Raw genomic sequence first — 10,131 nt, 5'->3', positions numbered from 1 at the left:
TCATATTGTCCATCTTTATATTCAGTATCAAACGTGAAGTTTAGTGAAGATTAGACGTTGTAAATTTGAGTTAAAACAAATTCCTGTTTCATGGTGAAACATCAAAGTTTGACATGTCACCATGGAAACGTGAATATATAACACGAAGCTTTTTTGTGTTCCTGGATGAGCGGGTGTCACTTCTGCAACAATCTCCTGTTAAATCTTCAAAATGTACTGATGTACTTTAATCGTCCAGAAACATTATTAGCAATAAACTTGTTGACCTAGTTTTTATGTCAAGTGCTTCATGATTCTCAGCTGACGACCTCAATAGTCCTTTAAATATTATTATGGAACAATTCTTCATTAGATTTGTAAATAGGACAAGACCTATATATTTGTTGACTTGTGTACTTACATTATCCAAAATATTGTTGTTGAAACCCCCCTCCAGAAAATGATTATTGGTCACTCCCATTGATTGATATAAAATCTTTTAGCTGTTCTGATATTAGTTACAACTAATTACAATTTATAATATTTAGAAGTTAATATTATTGTTATTTGTAACATTTTGCCAGTAACATACTTTACGGTTAGCGTTAGCCTAACCTGAGGCTAACTCTACACCTGGTTGAGCCTGGGAAATATTTTCAATTATGGGAGAAGAAGAACATGATGATGAATCGTCCCCCTCTTCTTCACGTCTTGTTCTGTGAAGGGCAGAATAAACCACTCACACCCACAGTTTTTAACCTCAATAAGTGTCGTGATGAAAATGTTCACGTGTGGAGAAGCTCACCCTGTTGCACTGTCAAATCGAACAGCGCTGTATTCAGCCTCCTCCTTGTCTTCCTCAGTTTCTCTCTGGGGTTGAACTCGACCTATGTTGGAGTAGATGGCATCTGCCCGGTTCTGGGTGAAGCAGACGCTGGTGTAGTGGACGTCATCGTGCGGCTCTGCTGGTCGTGTGTGTGCCGCAGCTGAAATCTGGAGGTACAGTAAAATACTAGCTGGGATCAGGCTGGAATCTGTGTCTTACTCTTTAACTTGTTGGGTACTGAGAGTTTCTCTTTGTTGTGGGCCTGATCCTACTCTGCTGAATCAAACTGTGATGGCAGCAGTGACCTTGGAGCTTTCTGTTTTTCCCTGCTGGTCACCAGCTCATCTTCTTAACAGATGAACCCGGTGTCACCACCATGAAACATTTACTCTACATTTTACTCCCTAACTAGAATTACTGCCCTTCGGTTGTGCGCCTCCTCCAACCAGTGCAGTTTCAATATTCATACATTTATTTCTTGCCTCATATGAGACCATCGTGACAAAATCCAATATGTCCAATATGTTCATCTTTAAGTCAAAGTTTCAAGGAATTCCTTAAAGGCAGATTTGAGATATCATGTTCAAAAGGCCAAAACATGTTGGTGTGGCCACTGTGGCCTTGACCTTTGACCAATCAGGTCATTCATGAGTGTCAGTGAGCATTTGTGCCAAATTTGAAATGATTCTCTCAATCTGTTCATGAGGCTAAAAATGGTTTAGGGAGGTCACAGTCACCTTGACCTCTGACCTCCACAGTCGCCATCGGACAGACAACAACCTGTAAACATAACTCCTCCGGCCATTGGCTGTCGCCGGCACAGAGGCATAAGAGATCCAGTCAGTTTCTCCCTTATGGAGTTTAAGCTTTTTGTTAGAGTAAAGGAATATGACCTCCCAAGACATTCATGGTCTGACCCTTCTCATCAAATCACAATGATGCAGAACGCCACCGGTTAATGAGGCAGCCTTGAAGAGTGGAGATCAAGTGCTTTGAAATGAAACTATTCATTTACCTGCGCTCTGTCTTCTGGTCTCTCACCGCACTCACGTTGTTGTGTGAAGGACTTGTTTCTTCTAGATGGGAGGAAAGAAATAAACAGTTGGATGAACTAGAAAACTCCTCCAGAGACATTTTGCATGTGTGCCGAGTGCTTGACTGCTGGTTTGAGAGAGAGAGAGAGAGAGAGAGAGAGAGAGAGGGAGAGGGAGAGAGAGAGAGAGAGAGAGAGAGAGAGAGAGACAGGGAGAGAGAGACAGAGAGAGAGAGAGAGAGAGAGAGAGAGAGAGAGAGAGAGAGAGAGAGAGAGAGAGAGAGAGAGAGAGAGAGAGAGAGAGAGAGAGAGAGAGGGAGAGAGAGACAGAGAGAGAGAGAGAGAGAGATGTAGCAGCTAGATTCCACCCTTGAGAAACGATGTTTGTCAGCCAGTCACGATGACAGATAGAAATCATAGATCAGTTAAGACCTTGGCTTCCTTCCTCTTTACATTATTAACATGCACGAACGGACAAACACCAGTAAATCCCCTTGTTAAAATGAAGAAATGTTCTTTTATTTTGGAAATGATGCCTGCACTTATTAAAATATATTTCGTGCAAATAACAGTAAGAGTAGTTCTGCAGCCTGACAGTGAATCTAACACTTTCTTTACTTTCTTGAGACTGGACTTAAAAAACATGTTGAATTATTCTTTCTTTTAACCTCATGTTAGAAGTCAGTTCCTGTTTATTTACACCTCCAGTCCATATGAAGACTGGGTCATAAAAATACATTGTAAAAGGTCATAATTATGCAAACTTACATTACTTTAGTGTCCTTTACTCATTTCTCACGAGGATTCAACTCATGTGAGTCAAACTTGTTTTGTCTGATACACGTGTAAAACTGTTCACTTGTGTAGACTGGACTTCATGAGCTCATGCACGGGTGCACGTGAGCAGTAGAGCGACACAGGAACCATCGACTGTTGGGTTAGATGGGCGGAGCCTCCCACTGTGCTCTGGTTGTGCGTTAACGTGGAGTCGGAATAATCAGAAGAATTAGTTCCCGACTGTGAAATTCACATGAACTCCACCTCAACTCTGGAACTGATTGTTCTGATTAGTCTGATACTACATTAAAGCACAAGCAGAACGTGGAGAGAGATCGTTTTTGTTTAAAAACGCAGTTATATGGTTGTAGCCAGAGTAAACACAACTATTCAGTTAAATCAGACGAGCTAGTTTTACTTTGAGAGTTAACTTCACCTGCAGTTTTTAAGTTGGAACAATCTGACAAAATTAGGTAAATTCAGTTTTTAAATTAATTTAAAAAGTAAATATGAAGTAAAGTAATTTACTTACCTTTTTCAAGTTGGATCAACTTTGTGTTCAGGGTGTATTGTGAAAACTAAAAGTCAAAGTGTTCCACATCCACAATGTCCCATGGCTGGTTTTTCATCAGTTAATAAAATCAGTCAGACAAATATGAAATCCGTTTTTTATTTAGAAAGTGCTTTAAAAAGTATTATAGACTGTTACTGTTCTTACAGTTGTGCTGTAACTTACAAAACAAGGTTTTCAATTACAACAGTCAGTCTATGACAGTGGTCAGTGCTCTCCACACTGATTGGACATTCATTCAGTTTAGACTTGTGTCCTGCACCTAAAGCTTAAAAGGACAAACTCTGATTATTGCCTTTACTGTATCAAGGTGGCCCCTCCTGGACCCATCTGGCCCCCCTTAGCAGCTCCACTGCACTGAGGCCATTACTCCGCAGGTCAACAAGTGACTTTGATCCTCTGATGTTTTCTAATCATCACATTTAGAACTGAACTTTATAAAAACCTGCTGAATTCATATTTATGTTCCTGGATGAACGGGGCGTCGCTTCTTCTGCAACAAAGAAGTTAAAACACTGTGTTATGTCGGAATCTGTGGGAGGAACTCTTCTGTCTGCAGGAGTGTGTGTGTGTGTGTGTGTGTGTGTGTGCGTGTGTGTGTGTGTGTGTGTGTGTGTGTGTGTTCGTCTCTGTCCTCTTCACACAAACTGATAATCACATGTATTTAGTTATTAATCGATGATGTCGGATCATGACTCCGGATGGTTCTCTCACTTTAACCCTGATGTCCTGACTGTGTCACGTCACGTCTCGTGTTGTGTCGCAGGTTTAAACATGTGTCTCATGAACTCTAAAGCGAATCAAACCAACACAAAGTAAACGTCAGTCCTGTAGGTGTCCTGATAACTTGTGATCAGTGCTGGTGTTTAATGTTAAAGTGTAAAGTGAGCGCAGGTCAGAGGAGGAGTGAGGAGGAAGCAGACTCCGACAGAGACTCTGACACAGACCGGATCTTTAACGAGTGTCTGTCCTGGAGCAGCGCTGTTACAATTATTCAGAGTCCGAGTCGCGATGCTTCTAAGAATGGAGAAATGTCCACAGCTCCAGTGCTCAGCTCTGTGCAGGAGACGTGGAGGGAGGGAGGGTACAGAGACTAGTCTAATCTCCCCACCTGATATTTAGATGTTTTATTATATTTCAATATATTTGTGTTGGGACATGGTTTTTGGGAAACCAAAGTTCGGCCACCATGTTCAGCCAAAAGCCTTGAGCACATGTTCTTTGTCCTGGAGAAAACCAGAGCAAGGCCTCCCAGGGTGCGGCAACGTCACACAGAGGTGTGAAACCCCCCCCCCAGGGACACAGGTTTCAACTCCCATTGGTCATTCTGGACCCCATGACCTGTAAGGTCACCGGGCCAATATAAGGCCAGGTCTCCCCCTCTTCTGCCTCTCTTTCTACAATCCTTCCAAGGAGAGAAGGCTGTCCAGCTTCTTTCCCTGCATCGCAGGGGGAAGAAGCCTGGCTTCTCCAGCTCACATCTTCTCTTTCCATCCAACTCTTCGAGAGGAGCACAAAGGTGCAGCTTCCAGCTCATCTCACCAAGGAAACCTCCTCGCACTCCAAGCTCTACCAACCTCCTAGCAGCGACTCGATGTCCTGCAGGAAAACTTCAGCCAGCAACTGAGCTGCCCAGCTCAACAGAACCACAAAGGCAGGAGCCACAAACCAGCAAGACGACTTCACAAAACTGTGAACTGCATAGCAACTCTTTTTCCCCTTTCCACAGACGGGTAACACAACTGGGCTTAATAATTATACTAGGCTAAGCAAGACTGTTTGATTCTGTGTGATGTTTATAAGTTTGATTTGTGGTGTTGTGATATTGTGGTTACAAATTATGTGAAAGTTAATGTTAGTTATGCTCTTCACAGACTTTCTGTGCATTACACTCTTTCTCTAATTTGGCACACACACAGACACACGCATAACTCTTCACCTAATTATCTCTACAGGTCGTAAACATTCCAATAGGGGGGAGGGTGTTATCATTTTGGCCAGCCGCCATTTTGAAAGCACGATGACTCACACAGACACACACATATGCATACTCACATACCTATCTTTGTTTAGTAAGTACACCGTTAGTAATTTGTGTTTTTATACTTTATTATATTCATAATAAATGTTTTCCTTTCACAAATGTTTTTTTATTAATGTTGCATAAGTGAATTTTGCCAACCTCTACACTGTCAAGAACTCTATATCCTTCAACTTAGCTAACTATCTATATGGTAATTTTGGTTATAGTTATTAATTTAATTGTTAATCAGAGTTCCAAATTTGTAGTTAGTACCTTTATAAGACTTAATCAATAAATTGGCTATCTTTTCCATTCCTTTGAAGGGTGGTGCCCCGAGGTAACTTTAATCAATTAAAGTTATTATTTAATATTAATAATAAAATATTAATATTTAATATTTTATTTTGATAACCAAATTTATTGAATGCCGAAAGGCACACCATTTTATAGTATCACGTTTAATGCATTATTGCACAACATTAGTTTGACAGGGAAGCTGTGCGCAAACAGGAATATAATATTCATTTATTTAAAAAAGGGCACTTTCTCTCGAGGAAGAAAAAGGGCAGTGGCTCAAGCCCCCTTTGGTGTCTATGTGTGCACATGCCAGCCTCCATCAATTCAATCTCCTCAATTCAATCGAGCTGCACCAGAGTTCAATCACTCATAGAAACCAGTCCTCTAAATAATCCTGACTGTTTTCATCAGTCTCACAATAATAACGAAAGTGATACAAACATGCTCCTGGCTCCGCCCCTTTATCAGGATTCCTGCCCAAATTTGATGAGTTTGAGGAAAAATCTGTTTTTAGTTTTCTGGTGTAATTCTGCTGAAAAACAAACAAACAAATAGATAAGGAGTGAAAACAAAAGACCAAAAACATTTATTTAAGAAAGAATCATAAAATCACGATACATAATAATTCATTATCCATGTAATAACCACATTAATATCATGTATAAGACACGAGATGAGTCACGTGGTGTTACCACAGCCTCAAAGGCTCATCACCAAGACGTCCAACATAGTTCAGAGGGTAACAGCAAAAAAAAAATCTATTTATTGCAGAAAAGACAACAACTTCAACAACAGGCCGGCAAAATGGACAAAAGAAGGAAAACCCAACACACCAACCCACAAAGGGTCGTAGGACCTGAGAATCTTCCTTCAACCTAAACCAACATCAGAACTAAAGCTCACAGAAATAAAGCTGCGAAAACTGGACGACTGGACCCATCAGAAAAGAAAAAGAAAAGAAACAACACAACAATACTCTTGCTCTAAAGGTCATGCTGTACAAACTGCTGCTGCTGCAACCGGGGATGGAAAGAGAGATACTTCCTGTTTCCTCTCACATACTTTCATCAACCAATCACAGTGCACCTGAGGAGAAAAGAAAACAGGAAACCATGAGTAGAAAGGAAATGTGTGGGTGTTTTCCTCTATATTAAAAAGCATGGTCTTTTAGTTTGAGAGCTGGACTTGCACGTTCAGATTTCGTGGTGTTTTTACTCAAAACCCTGCGCTTGCACTCACACAGCTCCTGCTGGTGCTTAGATTTGCTCTGCTTGTGCTCAAACTCTGCGCTTGCACTCAGATATTTTGTTGCTTGGACAGATTTCCTGTATTTAATAACTACACACTATGGTTTCTGTAAAACTCGCTTGTACGGATGTACTCTGAAGTCGTCCATCTTGGTTATGTTTGTCACAGTGGCTCTGACCTGAGGCTTCACACCAGGTCTTCCTGCTCCTCTGTGTCTTCTGTCTGTGCTGCAGCAGCGACGTTCTCATACTCAGGACAGTTGTGTGACTGATGGGGGAGAGATGAGAAAATATTAAGCCTCACTGGACTTTATTCATGAAACCTGCATATAATCACAGTTCATTCAAAATAGTTTGAACGTTGTTGCGCCCCCTGTCCATTCGTTTGTTTGTTCATCAGCAGGATTACACAAAAACTGCTAAACTGATTTCCACAAAACCTGGTGGAAGGATGGGACATGGGCCAAGAAAGAAGTGTCAACGTGACGTCACCCATTGGTTTGTGAGCTGCCATTTTGAAGCCTCCATTTTTGACATGTTGTCCAGCACCATCTTGGTTTTTTGAAACCAGAACTAACCATATTTGGAGGAGAGGGGGTGGAGCCTGACTCAGGGCCCAAGGACACTGCCCGCCCACCTAAACCTGCGACCTGCACCCAGTACTAGCTGTCAATCACACGGTCTATTTGACTCTAAGTGGATCATTCTCTTCACTTTCTAGACCCAGAGTCTACGTCCATTTTAATATACGGTCAATGGAAAGAACCTTTTACATTTTGGGGCAGATTCAGACAAAGTAGCTGATCCAAGAAATGTTTTATCTCTTTCTCTAACATAGTGAGATGAAAACAGTGATATGGAGTCATTCTTTTGGCCTCACTGTCTCTCACCTCTATCATCTCCACAGCTTCATTCGCTTCTGACTTCAAGCTCAGAGTTTTCTTCATCCTGGATCGAAAACAACAACAAACACAACATTTTACAAAATGAACTTCATAACACTGAAACTAGTGTTTGAAGACATTTGAAGAAGACAGTAAAAGAGCAGAGGGTGAACTGATGGATTTGTATTGTTTTACCTCGTCCACAGAGTCCAGACAAGCACTGGAACCAGCACGACCACCAGAGTCAGCCTGATGATATTCATGATTATCACTGACTTCCCTAGACAACAGACAGGAGACATTAGCAGTGTGGTTAGACTGATGACTCAGTTTGCCAGGTGATGCTGTTGGTCAGTCAGTATTGTTCATGTGCAATATGATGGGCTTGAAGGAGGGGGGGGGTGTAGGCTGTAAAAGTCAGAGAGCTAAAATCACCTGCTCCAACAGTCAGATGTAAGGTGGCCTTACTACGTCCTCGTGTGTTCTGGGCCTCACACTGATAATTTCCACCATGTTCAGCTGTGATATTTGTGATGGTGAAGATTTGTCCTGATGCTTTTGGTGAGTCCTCGTCCTCCTTGGACCAGGTGTAATTAGCTGCTGGGTTAGCATCACTGCTGCAGGTCAGAGTCACTGAGCTGCCCTCCATGATCTCACCAGAGGGACTCACTGACACAGAGGGAGGCTTTGGAGCGTCTGGTGTAAAACATGCAAGATCATCAAATCAACTCAGAAATATTCATTAACCAAAGTGAAGAACTTTTCAATCTCTGGTATTGATAAGTGCTTCTTAAATATAGATGATCATCATTAACCAGGTAAATTCTTCTTGTTGTTAATGAGAGGTTTTTTTCAATGATTTCCTGTTGCACTACTGTTTCCAGACTCCCCTGAATGTCCACAGATTTCCAAACCATAGTCCAGTTTGTAACGTGGACTTAAACTTCCTAATAAAACGTGTGAAGAGCCCTGTTCAGAGTGGCCTGTTTGTGGGCGTGTCTCTTAAAATGTTAATGAGCCACTGCTCCCCCTGCTGGGAGGTGTATGTGTGACGTGTGCACAGGAGCAGGGTTTTGTTTTCACCACTGTCTGTCTGCTGAGAGCTGTTTGCTCGTCACGTGAATGTGCACAGTGAAGGAAATATCTTTCAAGTTTACTGAGGACGGTGAAAGCTTTATGGATGTTTTAACTGATGCTGGGTGGATTCCTCTTTGTGCTGCTGATGGTCTGACTGTGAATATTTATGGGGCAGAAGTCAAACGACCCATATCTTCACACATTTAAAATGTAAAGGACAAAGAATGTGACAGATTCAATATATCTTCACTTAATAACCTGTGTTTCACTCACATGTCACAGTAATAGAGATGTTTGCTGAACTCCTTCCCAGCTCATTCTCAGCTGTGCAGTAATACTCTCCAGAGTCTGACGACCGGATGGAGCTGAGGACAAATTGTGTCTCTTCACTGAGAGGTTGAACTGTTTATCTCTCCACTTCTCTGTTGTACCAGGTGTGTTGGCTGCTGGGTTAGCATCACTGCTGCAGGTCAAGTCACTGAGCTGCCCTCATGATCTCACCAGGGGACTCACTGACACAGAGGAGGCTTTGGGCATCTGAAGGATAGTCTATATACACACAGAGTGAGAATACAATCAAAACACTCTCTGTATTATTTGTTAAAAGCTTAATTCAAATTATTTCCACATTATTGTAGCTTCATGAGGAGCGTAAACTCACACAATGTAGGAGAGGAAGCGCTCATGTCCTTCTGCCTCAGCACAGTGATAGCTGTCTTCAGCATTAAAAGTGTGGTGAAAGTATTTTTAGATCCAACAAGTTCAGCTAATGATTGTACCAAACGTAGGAAAGATGATCAGGGAGGCTGACACCTGCTGTGACAGGTCAGCTCTGTCCAGGTAGAATATGGATTGGCTGTTGATCTCCTCATGTACCTGGAGCTGAGGTCTGTGAACAAACATGTTATTTTATTTCAACATACACACTAACATTTCAAACTGACTCTAATGTAAATGTTACCTGTGACAGACAGAGTGACTCCAGCTGAACCAGTTAAACTCCCATTAAGGTTGGTTTTGTTGTAGAACCTGAACACATTTTCCACAGCTGAGTCGCTCTGTCAGGTTAGAGATTCTCAGAGTGCACTTGTTGTTTTTACAGAGATACTCACATGACCTGAATACTCCGGATCAGTCCTTAGATCCGTAAATCCCTTTACTCTTTAATGAGAACCAGAATGTTTTCTGAACTGTAGTATCATGGTTATTCAACCTGGATGGGTATGTGTAGGTACAGGTAATGTCCACTATTGATCCTCTGACGGCACAGATCTCTGGTAAAGTGTAACTCACACCCAGTCAATCTGACTCCTTACCACTGTAACTAGAGCACATAAGAGAATCCAGAAGATAAACTTGTACATTTATAAAACTAACTCCATGTATTTTCTCTGGTGAATCACCAGTCGGCAGTTTT

The 10,131-nt window shown here is 41.8% G+C and overlaps 1 long non-coding RNA gene across 1 annotated transcript; it reads right to left on the bottom strand.

The window, feature by feature from the left end:
• Positions 1 to 589: 589 nt before the first annotated feature.
• On the bottom strand, positions 590 to 1,963 carry LOC118117866. The gene is made up of 3 exons (XR_007033021.1): positions 1,821 to 1,963; positions 785 to 972; positions 590 to 695 (listed from the first exon to the last, which is right to left on the bottom strand). It is a non-coding gene; the product is annotated as an uncharacterized LOC118117866 (long non-coding RNA).
• Positions 1,964 to 10,131: the final 8,168 nt, after the last annotated feature.

The sequence above is a fragment of the Hippoglossus stenolepis genome, chromosome 2 (genome assembly GCF_022539355.2).
Source record: "Hippoglossus stenolepis isolate QCI-W04-F060 chromosome 2, HSTE1.2, whole genome shotgun sequence".
NCBI lineage: Eukaryota > Metazoa > Chordata > Actinopteri > Pleuronectiformes > Pleuronectidae > Hippoglossus > Hippoglossus stenolepis.
The sequence above is the reverse complement of the archived record's forward strand: the minus strand, read 5'-3'. Positions and strand labels throughout refer to the sequence as shown.